Here is a 21,121-nt window from a genome sequence, read left to right on the forward strand (position 1 = left end):
TTCATTAGCTTATTTAAAATATTTATTCATTGACTCTTTAAGGATCTCTATCATACTCATAAAGCCGATTTTAAGGTCCTTTTCTTGTGTTTCAGTCATGTTGGAATATTCAAAACCTGCTGTGTTAGGGTTGCTCAGCTTTAGTGGAGACATATTGCCCTGACTGATATTGATTATGTTTTGATACTGGTGTCTAGGCATCTGGGATTGGAAATCTTGTAATTCCAGGTGATTATATCTGATTTTTTTTTTTTTTGGTTGGGTGGGTGAATTTTTTTGTCCTTTGGTTTTTGCTTCCTCTATGGTTCTTAGGAAGGTGTCATGGCTGTGTGTTGTCTACAGGAAAATCCTCTCAGGTTCTGATAAGTGTGGCAATGGGGGGATCTAGAGAAAAAGGTATTTGTAGGTATTGGAACCTGAGACTTAGGAATGGGGAATGGTTGTAGACATTGAGGGAGCTTCACAAGAGGGAGAAAAGCAGGGTCTTCCACCAGGATCTTTAAATGAGGACAAAGAGTATGGAGAGGCCACAGCAGAAGTTTTGCTAAAGAGTTGGGGATGAGACTGGGGGATTGGACTTAGAGAAATAGCAATGATTTGAGGGATAGAGGTTAGGAGGGGAAGATCTGTGGGATCCACTAGAGACAAGGTGCAAGGGCATCTGTAGAATGTATTCTGTTACAGACCTGGGTAATGAGACTGGGGATTTGATTTGATAGAGCAAAAGGAGAAGTGAAGGTCTGACATCAGCCTACCTGTTTTCCTGATTGAAGTGGTGATAGCCATTTTTTAAAATAATAATGTGAAAATTCATTGTTCTGCCTTCTTACCCATCTCCCCCACCCCAGGTACTGTGATTGTACACGTGGTCTGTCTTACTAGCTAGAGCTCAATCAAGACACAAAATCTAAAATGATCTTGTGTGGAAACAATTCACAATGGTATTGTTACTGATAGAAAAGTAATATTCTCAGGAAAGAGCAAATAGACATATTCTTCTTGGCATTGGTCTGGACTATTGCAGAAAACAATCAGGCAACGAAGGTACCTACGTGCCAGTATAGTCTTGAAATGGGGATTAGCTGCCTCTGCCTTTTAGTACTTAGAGGAAATAGGAGCCACTCAATCAGCAGTGGCTATATAACATATAACAGTTTTTGTGAAGAAAAATTAGTCTCCAGCAAAGACAATCAGACAAGTCAAGATACCACAGAGAAGTCAAGTTCTCCTTTAGAATTCTTAGAAGAAGATTTTTAAAAAGTGGCAGGCAAGTTCAGAATAAATGTCTCATCAAACCTCTCTAAGCATGGCTATGGGGCATCTTCCTCTTGGATGACTTCTAACAGATTCTGATCCAGCTTCACTTCTGCTGTACATTACAGACCTGGAACTCAGCTGCTATCTTTCTTTGACAAACTGCCTTGGTCTAATTACTTTTATGTGAAGAATTACTGCTACATGGAAGTTAATTTTCCTGCTATCCAGATGCTGTCTTTTGAATGGAAATACACAGTCACAATTTTGACAAACTTTAATTTAGTCACTCATTATGTTGTTCTCTGAAATTGCATCTCACTGTCATATATGGTTTTATGCCCTACTAGTTTCCTTCTCAAAGGTAAATGTACTTTGGCTAGTCCTTTCCCCTTGCTATTTTTATTGGCTCAATGTGTAAATGCTTCTTCAAAGCCCAGCTGGCCTCTAGAACCCTTGGTCCTCTTAGGCCAGAGTGGCTCTTGCTCTATGCCTTTAGCAGAGATAAAATCCTTTGTGGACAGTAGTCAGAGAAGGCCTGGTAGAGATCTTCCTGGGAGTTAGTGTAAGGCCATGTTAACTGCAAATTGTCAGCCATGGAAAGATGAAGGACTCCAGCATAAGCTAACGCCAGCTTTCCTTCCACAGTTGTAAACCCCACTCAGAAGACAAACACTGAAAGTGTTTCCTGTTTATGTATGAAGATTCATGTGTGTGTGTGTGTGTGTGTGTGTGTGTGTGTGTGTGTGTGTGTGTGGTCGTGCACATTCTGCATTTGTTTCAGGACATCAGAGGTTGACACTGAATGCCTTCCTCATTTACCTATCTTTCTAGAATCTATCTATCTATCTATCTATCTATCTATCTATCTATCTATCTATCTATCTACCTACCTACCTACCTACCTACCTATCTATCATCTATTTATGAAACATTCTCACTCTGTAGCCAAGACTGGACTTGAATTCACAGAAATTCCCTCCTTTCTGTATTCTTCATGCTGGGATTAGAAGTGTGTGCCACCAAGCTTGGACTCCATCTTATTTTTATAAAGACCATGTTCCCTCAGTGTCATTTCCCAGTGAAAACATTCTCTACTAAGGGAAGCATAGCCATCTCCTTTCTGAAAAAACATTATCGTGGGGATATTACTTTATGTTTAGTGTTTTCTATGTAGGTCTCTCCTCCCCAGTGATCAGCTTTAGAGGCCAATGCTCAATTGCTTTTTATCTTTCTATCCCCAGTTCCCAGGGCAATGAGTGGTTCACATCCTTGCAGTTCATCAATTAATGACTACAAATTGAATTAAACTGATATAATTAATAAGTGGGGCTTGATATCATTACTGTAAAAACAAGAATAAAAAACCCCAGCCTTGTATGTGGGCTACATCAATCCCCAAAACTGCTCTTGGCTATATATATTCACACAAGTTGATGCTGATACAGGCATATGGAATCTTCCTGTGCAGTTACTTGTATGGTACTGCCTATGAATAGCTGTTAGCTTTTATCAATTCTTCAACAGAAAGGCACCTGTTCATGCACAGGTGTCTGAGAATATGCTGAAAATTCTTTTGAATCTCTCAATAAAGGGGCTTCCTCAGGAAATCTGGCTTTATCTCCATGTAAATGAAAGAGACTTAATGAAAGTTTAAAATCAGCACAGCATTCACTCTCTTCTTGATCAATTTAGTCCAGAAAACTGGCTTTTTCTCTAAGATGATGATGATGATGATGTGTGTGTGTGTGTGTGTGTGTGTGCGCGCACGCACACGTGCGCACATACATATTATGCTATGAGTGTGTTGGGTATATTTCAATCTAATGTAACAGGCCTTAGCAAAAGAAACCAAGCATGTGACAGATGTTCACTAGATCAATGCTGAAACATTTGCGTACTGGGGAGGAATAGATACTGATTTCCTACATAGTTCTATGCACAATGATTTCAATTCAAGCTCAGTTTGATTTTTCAGATTCCCATCCCTTTCACGGCTGAAATGCTCTCCATATTCATATGATGTGTTAATAAGCATAGTGTGTCAAAGCAGAGCCTTGTTCTGTAGCTTTTTGTAGCTGGTAGTTTATGCTAATGCTCCACTGAAGTGGTGCCTATTCAAAAGTGAACCAGGATAGTGAGAAAACCCTTTGAGGGTTTGAGAGGTCTTGATCAAAGCCTGGTAGGTGATCTTGAGGATGTTTTATGTGCTCTCAATTCCCAGAGAGGAAGGGACTTCAGAGAACATAAAAGGAGGTCCCTTGCCCTCAGACATGCCACATGCACCTTGAGAGATGCACAGGTATTTAATAATCTATTTTTAATGTCCCCCAAGAAAGGAGATTTCTATTATCAGCATTAATCAATTAGAGTTCTTAATACCCTTGATAATATGCCCTCTTATGCAGCAGCATTTTTCACACTGCTATTTCTCGGTAGAGGGTTTTTTTTTTCATGGTAAGATTAAAGAGTCCATTAATCATCCTCTTATCTTATATCAAATATATGAAGGTTTTTTCCAGACATCACTGGGCTTTGTTTTATTCTCTTTTGTTTCCAGTGCAAGTGACATCCTGCCCCTAGCCAAGTTCCCCAACCCACAAATACCAACATTTGGAGCACCTCATTTGTATCATTCAAAAGCATATGTAATAAGGTGATGACTGGTCTTGGGGTGTCATATAGGACAGATGTTTTCCATTTGCAGCTTCTTCAGGACCTCAGTCCTCAGAGGTGCTAGGGGAACAGTGAAGATTTGAGCTGCAAACAAAGTGCCAATAAGGTAACAGTGAAGCCTTTGCTGTGTGGTTGCAAACCAGTAATGGCTTCACAGAATAATCTCTGCTATCATAGAATTAAGTAAGGTTGGGATGAACATATAGGAAGTCCATATGAACATGTCTATTCAGTCAGGTTAGATAACCTCTCATTACCCAAGAATAAGACCAGCTCTTCAACTTATTAGAAAGCTCCCTAATTCTTTGTTGATCTTCAGTTTCCTTACTCATAAAATGGAAATACTAAAAATATACATTTCACAATAATTAAATAAGAGTTGTATGCAACATAGCTAGCATATGACAGCTGTTGTTTTGAATGCATGTCTAATTCTACTTTGAGTTTCCTAAGAGTGGAGTAACCAAGTCTTTTTCCTTATAGGCTAAGATTTTATCTATCCAGTGACCAAGATTCTGTCCTAAATCTGAAACTGGAAGAGTTCTATGGGGTCACTTCAATGTTGATGTTTTACATGTCCTCAAGGAATATAATAAACTCATTCCCAAAGGGTTTTCTTTTATTATAAACAACAGTGAGTGTAAATAAAAATTAGAAGCAACTGCTCATATAAGCTGTGCTTCCTGAAGATTACTTCATTCCCATAATGATTCATTCTTCTCCCATGAAGCCAGTTGACAGATGATGCAAGTTTCAGACATGTTGAGCACGGTATCTAGATTCTGGAAGCCTGGACTCTAATCCTCACTCCTTCCCCACCCTCTTTTACTCTGCTGTTGTGTGGAGACTCATTCAAGCCTCCAATTTCTGTAGAATAAATGATCATATTTTTCCAAATGCAGACAACGGCTGATGAGAAAAGTTAGACAAGAACATCACTTTAGAAAGTGCATGCCACATCACCTATACCAAATCCTTTCTGCAGTGAGTAAGAATGGCATTGGGTTATACATGGAAGGTGTTTTTAATATGAGTGGAGATTAAAGCAGTGGTGAGTAGAAGGTTCAAAATCCCCCATGGTTGGTTAGTTTAGGCCAAGTTAGACAGATTAATATTTTCCACACTGTCATACCTCTACTTACAGGTTTAACAGGCTTTAATGCAACATGATCCTGGTAGTGGGAGTGCGCTTCTAGTCCACCTATGAAATCAACTGAAATACAGCAGCCCAAGTTGGATCAGTGTGTAAATGAAAACGCATGACACATGAATTTTAAAGTAGAGTACATATGCACAAGACTAAGAAAAATATCAGTTTCCTATAAAGGGGAGGAAGTGAGTATTTACTATGAAGGGCTCCTAAAACTATTGTGGGAGAGTTTTAAAAAGCACACAAATAACCAAGCTTTTAGGGCCGGAACAAAACACAGTTGCTATTGATTTTAGTATAAAAATATGGTCATCTGAAATAGTGTAAGGTTTGAAATAATGTGTCTCCTTATATCTCAAAATACATTCTTTTCTTTTGGTTGCCAAAATCTACGTTTTTACTTTCTTATGAATATTCACTGCATCATTAAAACCACTTTTGGGAAGTCAATCAGCCTCCATGCCTCTGATCTCAAGTTGCTCCTAAGAAACCAACATTTATCTTGCAGCTTTTGTGAAGTTTCCACGGTCCGGACACAATGGGGATCGGGCTGCAGTCTCTGGAGGCATGGAGATTTTTATAACCATATTTATAACCACATTTATTTCCTTCTGCCTTACACTACTTTACTCTCAAATCTTTAATTTGTCTCTTGTATTCTATTTCTCACTGAAGGTATTACTCTAAATCATCAGGTGTCAACCTCTGGAGTACAACCCCTTTGGAGGGCCAAATGACCCTTTCATAGGGGTCACCTAAGACCATCAGAAAACACAAATACTTACACAAATATTTACACTACGATTCATAACAGTAGCAAAATTACAGTTATAAAGTAGCAATGAAAATAATTTTAGGTTTGGGCGTCACCACAACATGAGGAACTGCATTAAAGCATCAGAGCATTAGGAAGGTTGAAAACCACTGAGGTTTGGTGTGTAACAGTGGTTTATTCATAGGTATGTAGGCACACAGGGGCACTGGACTCTCAGGGACATGAGTACGAGGTATGTACACACACAGTAAGATACACAATATGCAAACTATCACTCTTCAGCTCAAGATAGGCATGTCAGGAACTCTGGTTGAAGGATAGATGAAGGAGCCTGGAAGTTCTGCTGAATTCTCGGCTAGCTGTACCAACTCTGGCAACTGCTGACTAAGTTTATCCTTTCCCTTCCTTGGAGCAGCTGAAGCAAACCCAGGACAATCCAATCTTAACCAGCTCAACAAATAAACGTGAGCCTGTGAGTGCCTAGCAAACAAATGGCTAGGACCAGCTCTAGTGGGTAGAACTCCCCTAGTGGGTAAAGGAGGCAGGCTACCATTTTTCTGTCATGTGCCCAGGTTAATAGGACACCACCTTCAGGAGGGAAGTGAGGAGTGGCAGCTTGCCTGGGACCTTGAGAACATTTCTTCTCTGAGTGTAAGACATTTAAGTGATAGTTTGGACTAAGCTTTATAAGAAATTTAATAAACTATTTGTCCTCAACTCTTTGGGTCTCTGGGAAGAATTGGAGAAGGAAGATCATTGCGTTGATTAAAACTGAATGATTGATTACTTGTAGGGCACTTTTCAAAAGTAAAGAGGATATAAAAAATAAATGAGATTTATAAATAACTATAACAATATATAAATAATAAATAAAATAGTTTGATTTTAAAACTATGTTCAAAATTGAAACAGGTGGTATATATGTATATGTATCAAAGAAAAATAAAATGAATAGGTCTGTATATTGATATTTAGGATTACAATATAATGTTAAATAGTCATTATTTTCCATAGAAATTTATGATTTTTATCTATTCCTTAATTATCTCTGTTGTTGACATATCACATAAGTGGTATTTTGAGGAAAACAAATGTTCAATATTAATTACATTATTTTTATAAATCTATTTATAGCTTTCTCTGAAGTTTCTTTGTAGAATTAGCAAATTTAAATTAAAAATTTTAAAATGACTGTTTCTAGTTTGGTATTTGTTTTATATGTATGTGCATGTGCCTGTATGCGTGTATCTCTGTGTGTGCATTGTGTGCCTACAGGAGCCACAGAGGTCAGAAGAGGTGTGCAATCTTCAGGAATTTGGAGTTTCAGATGTTTGTGAGATGCTATGTAGGTACCATGAACTGATCTAAGGTGCTCTGCGAGAGCAATAAGTGCTCTCAGCTGCTGAGCTGCTCTCTAGCCTCAACGTTGTATTTTTAATTTACTTTTGAGTGTAGGTGTGTTTGTGTGCCATGGTACACTCGTGGAAGTTAGAGGACAACATGCCGGACTTGCTTTTTCCTTCTACCATGTGGATTCTGGGACTCCACCTCTGCTCAATATTCTTGGCAATGAGTGCTTTACCTGCTAATCCATTCCACTGGCTTACCATTAGTAAAATTGAAATTGATAGCTGAAGGGACTCTGGAAGTTGTAATGGTGACATCCTGTGAAATCTGTAGTTACAGCAGCAAACTCTGTAAGAGTGAGTGTGGCAGAGATGCAGGCAGCAGTAGAAGGCAGTATCCAGCCACAGCTTGCCAGGAACCTTCAGGGTGTCGAGGGTGAATTCTGTAGACTCTAGTTATTACATCCCACAAGTATGATGTGCATTTTAGAAATCAATTAGCACAATTGGGAGTTGGCAGCCACTATCCAGAAAAGTTGAGCACTGCTGTCTCCTCTGTTCTCGAAACCGAGGCATTGCTATCAGGCCTCACATGGAGAGCGCAGGACCAGGAATGGCCCCTGTTTCAGTCCTTCAAATTCACTTCTGGTGCCAATTTTCAATTGCACAGCTAAGCATCTTCCTGGAAGAACTAATGTTGCTTGTAATTGAATATCTTTGCGGTTACTCGCTGTAGCCCTCTGAATCCCTGACAAGGTTCTCATCCAACTGAATGAATGACAGCACTTGTCTACAGAGCCTTATGCCATTGTGAACATTCAGGTTTGTTTTCAGAACCAATTGTAACTTCCATACTCATCCCAAGGACACTTTAGGTCATGAATGAAGCTTTCGTTCATGTTACTGAGTCAGTCATCTTTGCTCAGCCATTGCAAATTTCTTTTACACGGGATTGAAGAATATAAGGCAGATGCTGGGCATTGCCCTTTGTGTGCAGCACAGAATATGTACAAAATACTTGGTAGTGAAAGCAATAGTTTCTTGGATACAATAATGCATTGTAAGCCATTTGAGAATGGAAAGCCCTTCCTTTAGGGTTGTAGGACAAGTTCCCTTCAGATGTGACAATTTCTTGATGCTTCTCAGAGGCCATACAGGCCGTGACCCCTCTCATTCCTCATGGGGAAACTTCTGCTGATGCTGATATATGCATCCTCCTCTGGGGGGGGGGTAGAGTTTTTCACTGTCTCTGAATCTCTTTGTATTTTCAAAATTCCTCTGAACCAAAAGCTTACAATATATGTAAATGCCATTGGGCAAATAGGAACAAGCTTTTCTTTTATTATCAAGACATCACATTAATCATGTGTCTTAGTTTATAAAATGTGGCCATTAGCATCTTAGTTCACTTTTCATGCCTGAGTTTCCTGCTCTCTCTTTTTGTAGGTCATAGAGAAGGAAGTCCTTTCCATCTGTGGGAGTATTCGGAGATTCTTTAGCCATTGGCTAAAACTTGGGCCTTAGGGTCCTTAGCCTGGGCACTTTGGGCATATTCTCACGGAGCAGGCACTGGGTAGCTGTATGATGTAGCCTGGTTAATCGTGGCAACACGGTTAGTGTAGGGGCTGAGTGAGGGCTTGATTGTAGTAAGAGTCTCAACTGTGACAGGTACAGTCAGCTCCACTTCCTTTGTTTGGGCATTCTTGAGGAAGCTGGAGAGCCTCCTAGCCATCCTGGTCTTTGCAGCAGTATCTCTGAATTTTAATAAAAGACCTACTTGGATTTAACTAGGCATATTTAAAAGTTGATAAGTTCTCTTTGCTATCTTTGAGGATATATTTATAAATTATAACATACTTATAGTGCCCAGAAAAAAATTTAATATAAAGGAACAGATTTTTATGTTTCTATTATTAGAGGCATTTTAGTGTATTTTATTCAAATTTCTTTTGATTTTAAGAAATACAAGTTACAAATACAGGGAAAACTCAGACATCTATCATGGTTTGGCTTTACATATCATGCAGGCCTTGTTTTACACCCCAACTTTGCAATTTTCTAGCTTTAGAACTATAGAATATCAGTAAATTTCTTAGTGCATTATGCGCTATGCAGCTGGCTTGTAGAGTTATCAGTTAACAAGTGATCGGTCGCCCTATAGGGTTTATGCTCATGATTGACAGTTGGAGCCCAGAATAGCAAGGAAGAATCATTTCTGCTTCACTCTGTCTTAGCCAGTGGCTCTTAGCAGGGAGAGAGAGGACCAACTTTTGAGGTAGTAGAAGACCAACTTTTGAGATGGCTTATTCACTTGGAATGAAAGGAATTTTATTAGGTTGGTGGATCTGGAGGCTTCTGTTAAGGGCTTTTGTATTGCTTCATAACTCCTGTGTAAGACGAGAGGCCATAAGAACATGTGCAAGAGAAGATGTTACAGGTGGCAGAAAGTCGAAGATGTGGTCTCTGTATCTAGCCATCTTCTGGACCAAGACATTTGCCCCTCCTTTTTTTCTTTAACAATGAAGGCTGTTTTATTGTAGATATGAACTGTAAAACACCAGGGTTCATATATTCACGATGTATTTTCATCACATTTACACCCCCATTACTCGAGTATCCTCCCCGCTCTCATCTTTTCCTAACACTCTCATCAGAGACAAGTATAGAGACACTTCACTTTGGAGAGACCTTTAAGGTCTAAATCATAATTAGGGTCATTCTTGATTCACTGATTAACTTCCTAGGAAGTTTATATACAACCAACAGGAAAAGTAAAAATGACAACAACAACTCTAAACCTTTAGATCACATGATGATATTTCAGGTACATGCCTTATGATCTCTCTCCCTCTCTCTTACTTTCTCTATCTGGTTAGATTCTAAAGCTACATTTTGATTTTTTTGTTTGTTTGTTTGTTTGTTTGTTTTTTTATTTTTTGAGACAGGGTTTCTCTGTGTAGCCCTGGTTGTCCTGGAACTCACTTTGTAGACCAGGCTGGCCTCGAACTCAGAAATCNGCCTGCCTCTGCCTCCCNAGTGCTGGGATTAAAGGCNTGNGCCACCACGCCCAGCTGATGTCTTAATTTTTAAAAATTCCATTTTTGAACGGAAGCAAACAGTTCTGAGGAATTTTTATACACTTCTCCATAAAATTAAGATGTTTACCCCTTTTGAGACACAGTCTCAAACCCCTGTCTCCCAATACGGCTACAGTGGCTATCAATGAACTTCTTTTGATAACACATTTTTCTCCTACTATTGAATTCGCATATTTCAGAAATCTTGTTTAGTTTAGAGTTATATGAGAATTTGTAAAAATTCCAACAATGCATTCTTGTTCCCATGGAGAGTGCTGCGACCTATAGAACCTGCATTGCACTTGAGATCTGTTTTCTCACAGTTGAAAAGGTTAGCTGATTTGTAGGGTAGAAAATTATCAGTCAGTCATAGTTTGATGCCTAGAGGGTCTATCTTCTATGAATGGCTTTATTTTAGAAAGGTACACTTCCCCTTGTAAACTCTGCTCATGAAAAAAAAATACCTCATTTGAAGAAGAATTTGTGGCCTCAAGTCACTTATGGTATCTATCTGTTTAGGCTCTCTGTATACTGCTGCTGGGGAGAGGGAGGGAGTGTAGAACCTGTCCGAATGCCCATGAGATGGTGTCATTCATCTTTCCTTTACGTTCTGATTGGCATTGACATTTGTCCCTGTTCTTTATTTTTTTTCCAGTAGCATGGACTTCGAGGGGGCAAGATTTCTCATTTCTTCATATTTTAAGTCACTCCATAGATGTTTTGCGGACGAATATGTCCTTTTTTGTGTGATAAACACACACAGCGATTTTTATTCTTAATATTTCCAGTGTTGTTCTTTTAGATGCTGGGGTATATATTATTGCGGAAGGCTCACCTAGACCATGAAGGATTAGCATGCTGTCTTTGATTCATACATCCAGAACGCTGCTCAGTCTCCTTCTAAGGTACTTTGATGATGGTATCTACTATTTTCTTCTTTTACACTTGGCTTTGTTTTGAAAGAGCTCTCTCATTCGTATGAGATGCTTAAGACACCTTTACATCAACCCACCATGTGCACTGTTTACTTCCTAGCATTTAGAAAAGACCAGCGATTCCCCTTTTCTTTTCTGTTTCTTTTAAATTTTCTCCCTGACAAAGCTTATGTACCCTAGGTTCAACTATGCAGATGAGGATGTCATTGTGGAGGTGACCTTCCTCTAGCTCCCAGCTGCTGGGACCACAAGCAAGCATCATTCCTTTTGTTTAGTTTTTTCCTTCTCTTCTGTGACTTTCATTTTAATAGCTACTCAATTCTTCCTGAACTCTCTCGGTTCTGAAAGCTACGTAGTTGCATTCGGTTTCACAATGGTAGAAATGCCCTTAGCCCACCGGATAGTTCCATCCCCTCTCTGCTCCCTGTGTTTTTGTGCTACCCTGAGTTTTTATTGGCTGTGCTTTTGGCTTTTGTTCCCTTTGTGATTTCAGATTCCTGGAGCAAAGTGTTTCTTGTAATCTTCGGTGACAGTTTCTTTCCACTTTAGAATTTCCTAAGAGTGTGTAATACTTAAATAACGAGATAATAAATTCTAGAAACTCTTTGAGGTCAATGAAGCAGAAGAGAATGGCTGGAAAAAAAAATGTTCCAAAAGGTATGAGGGCACAAACAGCCCCAGAATTTGTCTCAACAACTCTTAAGTGAATTCCTGACCCATGTAAGGTATTTTCTTACAGTTACTCAGTTTTACTCCATCCATTTTTTATCATTTTTGCTTATGACTAGCCGATGTTTTACTTTGCTCTATAAATCAAGTGACAAATACTTGTTAGATTTGAAGTCTCACTATAACTCCTTTTTACTGTCTGCTCCTGCAATTTTAGGCATTTCTCCTTGGAAACAATATTTTTTTCCTCCTCCCATCCTCCTTTCTTCTTCATCTCCTCCTCTTCCTCCTTTTTGTTTTATAACTGCATCATCAGTTTTTGTTCTCTGTTTCTGAGGACAATCTCCATCAAAAGTGTTATTTCTTTACTGAGATTTCTCTCATAAGTCCTTTTCTCTGTGAATTACTTTCCAAAGAAAATTGATCAGAACCTATCATTCCCAAGATTAAATCTATTCACCACTCCACACCATCCAGTAGAACACCCCAAATGGCATGGCCTGAGAGGATGCAGAACTGACAGAAGGTTGACGGCCTTACTCTCTGAAGTGTCTCTGTGAGTAGATACATGAGTATTGGTGTATATGTTACAAGTGTATATGTGTGCATAACTATGTGCATGAATATATGCATGTATATGTGTTTATATGCATACTCATGTGTATAGGTATGTATCTCTATATGTGTATAGACATGTTTGTGAATGCACTAGTGTGCATGTGTGATGATTTTGAGGGAAGTGATATTTGGAATAGATAGCAACCAGCCCTTTGGACACTTTTTTCTTACTAAGGGAAGGGTAGTTTATTTGCTATGTGCCTGTATATGTGTTGCCATTATGTCTCTGAGTGCCAAATATAAAACATTTTTGGCACTGCTGGTGCAAAAAAGACTTCAAGGTCATATGTGATTTCTTTCTTTTTGCCCAAAATTCCTTTGGAGAATTTTAGCTTAATAGATATTTTTTTCTATTATTTAAAAACGTATTTGTTTTGTTCTTTTCCTTACAATGTGATATTCCATACATATGGACAAGACACATGCTCTGAACATCTGGGCTTGATTCAGGTACACTACAGCCTCTGTTTTTTGGCCTACTTGATTCACTTGCCATAATATCATTCCTCTTCACAGTTCTGTATATGCATAAGCCTGGCTCATCTGTTAGAATCTAAGATCCCCTGGGACATGGCTACGTTCTTCAATTCATCTCTGTCTGGAGTGGCTTACCACACAGAAGCCCCTCAATGACTGCTTCTCAAATGAGTAGATCAATAGTAAATCCACAAGGGATTGCTATCTGAGCTAGTATAGGCATTGAAAACCAAAAACTATTTTGGGCCAGGACAGTAAGTACTTCCACACCTGGGTAGATGGATAAGCTCAGAACAAGAAAAAAGGATGACTGAAATTCAGCTTAACTAATCACTAAAATGTCTACAACAGTTGGCATCCTACCTGGGAAATGGAAGCAGTGTAGAGTGCCACCAGGTGGTATGGTTAATAGAAACAAACCGAATGCCAACCAAGTGCTGTCAAGCTAGGCCAGCAGATAGTGAAGTGTTTTAAACTGATGGCAAGCCTAAAATGCACCCCACAGAAATTGAATAGAGAAAACATGTTTGTCTACTCAAATTAACTGTTAATCATAGTTGTAGACTGTGGAATGAGAATCCCTCTTGTATGTACATATACGTAAACATATAGCTGCAATGCATACACAATACAGAATACATATCAATTATTTAAATCTATTCTTAGGAAGATATTAATTTGAAATTAATGCCCTGTTTCCACCAGAAAGATCCTGATCATGAAGAAATACCAGTTTACATTAGATAGAAATTGTGCATGTCTACTAAGGGAAAGGGAGAAAGTAAAGCTACTGTACTGTACAGTATTAATAACCTCCTATTGACTGTTACCTAGAATTTATACCAATTTGGTGTGTAAAATATTTGTGATTCTTAATATAATCTTATAGATTGTGGTAGAAAAGACAGACTCTCCTGTAAGGCCAATTCAAGTTTTAAATTGGTTTGTTTTTCAATTGCAATTTTAGGTTGAAAGACATTAAAATTTCATTAAATGCATGGGATATTTTTTAAAAACTTGAAATCTAATTTTTGTATAAGTTTACTTTATTAGATTTATCTGCTGGGGCAGCTTTAAAACAACAAACATGCAGTTTTATTAGAAGGATTCTGTGAAAAATTCCACAACAGCCATAACTCTAATGAATTCAGAACAGGCTAAAGGCTAGGAGATTTCTAAGTTGTAAATAAAACAGATTATGCAAATGAATCCAGACCCTGGATTTAAATAGATCAAACAGAATTGAAATCAAATGGGAGCTTTGATCATTTTTCCATCGTCCTCCTGCTCAGCACATGAGCAGGAGATACAATGAGGAGATAGTCTACCCTTTTGTGAGTCATCAGGACAGGAAAACCCAGGTCACCACCTTAGACCCGTTGTTGGAGGAGTTTGTGTAGCGCGTTCCTGGAGCCACACTTGGTTTGACTCAAGGAATTGTCCTTCAGGAAGTGATTTCTTGTGTGTTTCCTGTTTCTTCCTCTAGGGAAGTCTCTAGTCTGGCTTTGCCTGGTAGTTTTATTCCTGTCTTATGGATCTTAATTCAAAGCTCTCATCCCCAAACAGCTCTCTGAGTCATGAAGGAGAAGTGCAGGGTTTTAGCTCAGGGATCCCTCATTGCAGATATTCCTGGATGCTTTTTAGCACCTTGAGCCACAGAGGCATTTAATGTCCTAGTTTTAAATTCCATCATCAGCTTTCTTGTAAGACCCAGGGCACTTGGGCACTGTGTAGTATGTGCCACTGTGTATTATGTGGCACCTCCATTTTAGATATGCTTTCCAAAGCTTCCATGCCTGTTCATGTCCCACAGTTGGAGGAAGAGACCTTGTAAAGAAGCAGGTACAGGTTATTTAGGATCCAGGTTTGGAATCTATCTTGTAGAAGCCAATAACCCAACTCTATGGAGCGGCAGCATGCAATGTAACTGCACTGGAAAACAGATGGCTTTAGTGGCTAGCTAGGAAGCCTCTGCTACTGCTTGTACAGCCATTAAATATCTAACGATGGCATTTCATGAATCACTACAAGTTTGCTGCTGACTGAACTGTGGAAAGAAAGATGTCCTTGAGAAATGGTCATTAACTCTAATGGAGACTTTCTGTTCTTGTGACGAGCAAATGAACAAAGAAGATGAGAAGAGGGGAGGGAGAAAGGTGTGTGTGTGTGTGTGTTTCAAAGTGGGAAATTTGGACAAAACAGAAGCTAGTCAGTTGTGCTACATATTATAATTTACCCATTTTGTGCTATACACAGGCTTCTAAGTTGCTGTCTAAATCTTGTGATTACCTCATTTCAGTTCCAGGTTCAAAAATTGTTCCCAGAAATAACACTACATTATTATTGTTTGTGGTTTACTAAAAGGACATAAGTTTATACAACACTAATGTTACATATATGCCTTTACAGCTAGTTACTTACATGGCATTTCTTCAAAGGGATTATAAAATCAGATCTTTATAAAATCTTAAATAATTTAGCTTGAAACAATATAGTTTTAGAACTATGATGTGCCATTTAGTTATCTAAAAGACCCAAATATCTCCTTTACTACTTTGTATTTAAAATATTTTATTTTATTGCCCAATTTTTAACATACATGAGTACAGCATCATACAAGAGTATGAACCATCATGCTAAGTCTGAAGAGAGAAAAAGCTGGTATCATTATAAAGACAAAGATAAGTTATCATTTCAAATGTACCCAGAGCTAAGGTTTCAAGTTCTTTATGCAGCATTCCCATAATAATTTTTAAACGTTGGTATGGAGATTTAAAAAACAGTATTTAAATTGTGAAATATGCACTTTGGAAAAAGAAAGGATTTATTGTGCCAAAACTCAGGGAACAGGATTACCTAGAAATCCAGAAAGGCCAAACTTCCAGGAGCTAACAATGACCAACACCTGATGGCAATTGACTTGTCCTGAATGAGAAGTTGAAAACTGGGAGCTGCCAGTCTGTGAGACGCAATGAAGAGGCATGGAAGACAGGAAGCACATTCACTGCATGCCGGGTTGGGAGGCTGCAGGCATTCTTTTATTCATTTAAAAAAAATGTGTGTGCCTACTTAACTGATGAAGGAGAAGGGGAGGAAACAGTAGCTGAAGGAGGAGAGGACAAAATAGTTAAAGGAGCAACTAATCTTTATGTGTTGGAGACATCGAGATAAAGGCCACAAGACCCACAGTATGGAATCAATCTTCCTTTTCTATGTCAAGGAGGTTGTAGTTATAGGAAGACAGATGGTTCTGAGTGGAGATCAAGCGCAGGAGTTTGAGGGATGGGAGGACTGGCTTTAAAGTCCCATTGTGACAATATTTCAATGGTGGTCTTCGTGTAGGTATCATAGATGCACAGGTGTGTATGCAGGTGTGTATACCTGTGCACCCAGGTGTGGAGGCCAGAGGAAGATGTTGTGCGTCATGCTCTATTGCCTTCTAAATTATTCCCTTGAGAAAGGGGTTCTCATTGAATGTGAAACTAGACTGGAGCCAGCAAGTTCAATGATCCTACTGTCTAAATGCACCCTCCTACCCAGTATTGGAGCTATAGGTATACATGTAACCTTTCTCAGTTTTACCTGGCATTTTACATGGGTGGTGCGATCTGAACTGAGACCTTTATTCTTGCCAGGCAAGCATTTTAACTCAGGGAGCCATCTCTCCAGCCCTCTGTGAAATTCCTGATAAAGGCACTGGAAAGAAGAGAAGGAACTGTGACTCACACTATCGCTTTGAGATTCAGTCAGTCGTCCTTAAGCAGGGGTTGGGAATGCCAATATCTCTGAAATGTAGGGTTCTCTAAAATACAGATAACTCAGAAGTTTATATGAGATGTGGAGAAGATTCTGACTAAAAGTTGGTGAAAGGTTGGTGTGGCAGGTGGCTGTCTCTCAAGGAACACTGTGAAACTTCATTATGGTACTACTGTCAGCAACGCTACCGAGCTAAAGGCCAAAACAGAGAAAGGAAGACACAGTATACTATTGCTGGGGGGCACAGAGGTCCTTGAACTCACAGAGAAGCACTAAGGGAATCAGGAATGTTAATCACTTAGGGATGTCCTCTCAGAGGAGGAGATAAAAATCAAATACCTGTATTCCATCCAGAAAACTGAGAGTGGATTTTGTTGACAACCAGGTGAACTTTTTGCTATCTGTGGAGGTAGATGCCACATACCTTATCGAAGCATATCTCAACCAGATTCCTAGAATAAATATCCCAGACTCTTCCCTCCCTAGGCCATTACCCATCCTTAGGGGAGATGTCATATGTACTTTGTGGCCTGCTGACCTCTACGCTCTCAGTCAGAGACCACATTAGATTGTAGGCCTTTTAGCTACAGAACTCATCCTCATGCTCACTTGGACTTTGTTTTTATTTTATTTTTTTGTTTTGTTTTCTTTAGTTTTGTTTTTTAAAGATTTATTTATTTTACTTTTATGAGTACACTGTAGCTGTCTACAAACACACCAGAAGAGGGCACTGGGTCTCATTACAGATGGCTGTGAGTCACCATGTGGTTTCTGGGAATTTGGAACAGCAGTCATTGCTCTTAACTGCTGAGCCGTCTCTCCAGCTCCCACTTGTACACTGTAAAGGAGTTCCTATGTAGTCATGCCTTAAGCTTTATTGTGTATCTGGAACTGGACTGATTGCACTGACTGTTGCCTGGAAACCTTTCCCAAATTGTAACGTGTGTTAAATATGATGAACTGCCTGGCATTAGCCTCCCAGAAAACTGACCCAGGTTGACAATGCCACTCTGTACTGGATTTTCATTTGTATCTCATCAAGGCTCACTTCCCTGCCCTGACAACTGCAGGACCCTCCTCATACCATTAGTGAGGCTGCTAAAGCTGGATTAGTGGGTTACTCATCAAGGGTGAGATGGGGGTTGGGATTAAGGTTACTGAATTAAAATACAAAATAAAAATACAGGAAAAGGGCAGAATGCTGTCCTTGCTCTTATTAAAATTTACCACGAATAACCTTACACTGAATTTCTTCGTGTCATGAATTCCAGGTGCCACATCATGTGGAAAGTTTGTCATGTGTGGTCCTTCTCTTTCATGATCACATCTGAGCTGCAAGTTCCCCGACTTCCATTTTATGCCATTTGGACAGCAGATTCTTTTTCTTGCACCATCAACTTAATAATGTCTTATGTATCTCAGCACTGCTGCCAAGTGTAAGCTCTAGGGAAGGGACGCAACTTTCACCTATGCTGTGGTGGGCTTGTCAGCTATACAGCTCTCTTTGAGTCACCATGATCCTGTAAGTAACTCCTCACCTGTACACCTCAAAGAAGTCCAGTACACTCACTGTTTCATTACACCAGATGTGAGTAGAGTCACTTCCTTATTCTGCCTTCGATACTGCATCTGGAGCTAATGCACATTTTCCCAGAAAAAGTCACAAAATTGTATATTGTATAGAATGCCAACTGTGTTAGGAAATGAGGTTTCCATGGTAAGTACCATGACCTTAGAAAATTACAGTTGTGTTAATTGTCTCCAAAGGAAACACATAATGTGCCAGGAAAGCATTGGACAATATATCACAGGGCCATTAAGATAGCCTGGAAGAGGGAGAAGTTGGCCAAATTGGGGAAGAGGCAATTAAACTCCTATGGAAAGAAACCTGCTAGTAGACAGGGAAGAAGCCTTCTTCAAGGTGTGAACAGGCAAAAGAATAGTGATTTTAGGCTGGAAATGCATGAAGGAAGCAGAGTACAAACAAGACAGTCCCTGCTCAGAAGAGCTACAGAAGTCTGACTGCTTTGGAGAGCAGCTGAGGCCCCGTTTCATAGTAATTTTAGCCTTTACTTTGGAAATGGATTCAATGAAATGTTCCTCTTTCCCCTTTGGTGAGTCTGGTTTAGTCTGTTTGGATGCCTATGATAGTAATTATCTATCAATCAATCAATCAATCAATCAATCAACCTATCCCCCCTCCCATCTAATGTGTGTGTGTGTGTGATGACATATCCAGGAACTAGTTTCCTCTCTCTCTGTCTTTGTACTGAAAATCAGGCCCTTAAGCTGCCCGACCTTCCCTTAGTTGGGATGATTGAAGTTGCTATCCACAGGTCCCTGATATGGCAGTTGCCCAAATCAATATGCCAGTACAATTTGGAAGCCAAGATGAGAAGCAAGACTAGAATAGATGCCCCAGAAATTCCTGGCAATTCTTTTCTACACTAATGACTACTTTTCAAGATAGTTTGCCTTACCTCTACATGTTTGTTATGTCTGATAAGAAAGTAACAAATTGGCAGTTCACTTTGGCGGAGAACTCACCAAGGAGATTGCAGCTGGGTTTTATGATGGCAGGTCTCACACAGATCCCACCTATTGCTCTGCCAGCTTTTATCTCTTTGTCTTTGACCTATGCTTACAATCTTTATGTGAAACAATGAGTAAAGAGGCAGAGAGGTAACTTGGAAGGTGAGTAGTTGGAAATGAATGTTTCCCTAAACATTTGTTACCCTTTTGTAATGTCTACCTGAAATATCAGCTTCACAGACTATATGAACAGTGCAGAGGAGTGAATGTGGAGCTGCTACTAATTCTTCTTCTTGGCATCTTTCAGTCCAAGAACAGGCTTTATTCTATTTTGAATAATGTGGAGATTTTCTTAGTTCAAATAGGAATCAAGATAAATGACAGAATATTGACTAATAGGCGGTGGCATTAGGTTAGTTTTGAAGTTACCTTTCAGAATGAGCGTTCTAGATGAATATATACTTAAATACATTGTAAAATTAGCAGTTTTTTCATTTATTTAGTCTTTACATTTTGAAAAACAACTCAAAGAAAGTGTGGTTCCCTTTGGCTGTGGGCTGGAAAAGCCATGTCCAAAGAACATTGCACACTGTGCCTAGAATTCTACAAAGTGTTGGCAGTGGTTATGATAGTCTATGAGATCATAAAAATTGGCCGTAGACATTGCTTTTTACTCCCATCTGCTGCTGAAAACTCTGGTACAATTTAATTTCACCTATTCTTTTGACTTTTTTTTTTTTTTTTTTGTAGTAAAAACAGAAAAGCTGTCGTGAGGACTTCCAGTCTCTAAGGCTTGCAATTTCTTTTTCAGTGTCATCCTTCTTCCGGCAGATGATCATGTTATGTTGGGAATAAAGGCTTTGTTTTGCGTATCCTTGGCTCTTTTTGACTCTTGGTATTATTAGAATTTAGAGCAACACAACGACATCCAGATGTTGCTGAGTAACTTTATGTATAACCCTAATAAAAAACACTAGTATTAAACCATTAATAGACTAGGCTGTGAACAGCTGTTTCAGTCTGAGTTTGATGGCATCATGGTAGCTGATTCAGAGATTTCTATAGAGAATATTCACTTGATTACTAATATCAAAGTCAATAGAACTACAGTATCTGACAGTAGCAATACAGTTCCTCTCGGACATTATTACTCTAAAGTAGTAGTTCTCAACCTTCCTAATGCTGTGAGTCTTTACTACGGTTCCTCATGTTGTGGTGACTCTCAAACATAAAATGATTTCATGGCTACTTCATAACTACTTTGCTACTGTTATACATCTTTAAAAATATTGGATTTGCAACACCTGTGAAAGAGTTGTTCACTTCCAAAGTGGTTGCAACTGACAGGTTAAGAACTACTGCTCTCAAGGGAGTTTGATAGAGTTTGAAAAAACAATCTCTATCCAGTGTAGGTGAGACTTTTATTTTGCATGCCATTGAGTATTTCCAATTTCACTCAAAAATCATAAGCCTTGAGGAAATGATTTTCTATATTTATTGTGTTAGACAAAAGATTAATGATTAGAATGCCTTTTCTCCTCAGCGAGGCAGGGCAGACTACTGGCATCTTCTGAGAGCCTCTGAACAGTTCAGTGAGGAGAAAGAAAAAAGCCCCTTTTTGTGGGTAATGTGAGAGCAAGTAATCAAAATCCAGGACAGCATTTGAAGTAGTTATTTAGTCTAAATCTCAGCTTCTTTACAATCTCAGTTCAGTTGATAGTCATATTCAATCAATCGTTCCTGGCCATGTGGATTGTGAATTCTCTTCTCTTCTCTTCTCTTCTCTTCTCTTCTCTTCTCTTCTCTTCTCTTCTCTTCTCTTCTCTTCTCTTCTCTTCTCTTCTCTTCTCTTCTCT

General features: G+C 39.1%; 1 protein-coding gene across 1 annotated transcript in view; it reads right to left on the reverse strand.

Annotated features, from left to right (window-relative positions):
* Nkain3 (sodium/potassium transporting ATPase interacting 3) overlaps window positions 1-21,121 on the reverse strand; it is a 617,618-nt gene that overhangs the window by 14,795 nt on the left and 581,702 nt on the right. The window lies entirely within an intron of this gene.

The sequence above is a fragment of the Mus caroli genome, chromosome 4 (assembly GCF_900094665.2).
Source record: "Mus caroli chromosome 4, CAROLI_EIJ_v1.1, whole genome shotgun sequence".
Lineage (NCBI taxonomy): Eukaryota > Metazoa > Chordata > Mammalia > Rodentia > Muridae > Mus > Mus caroli.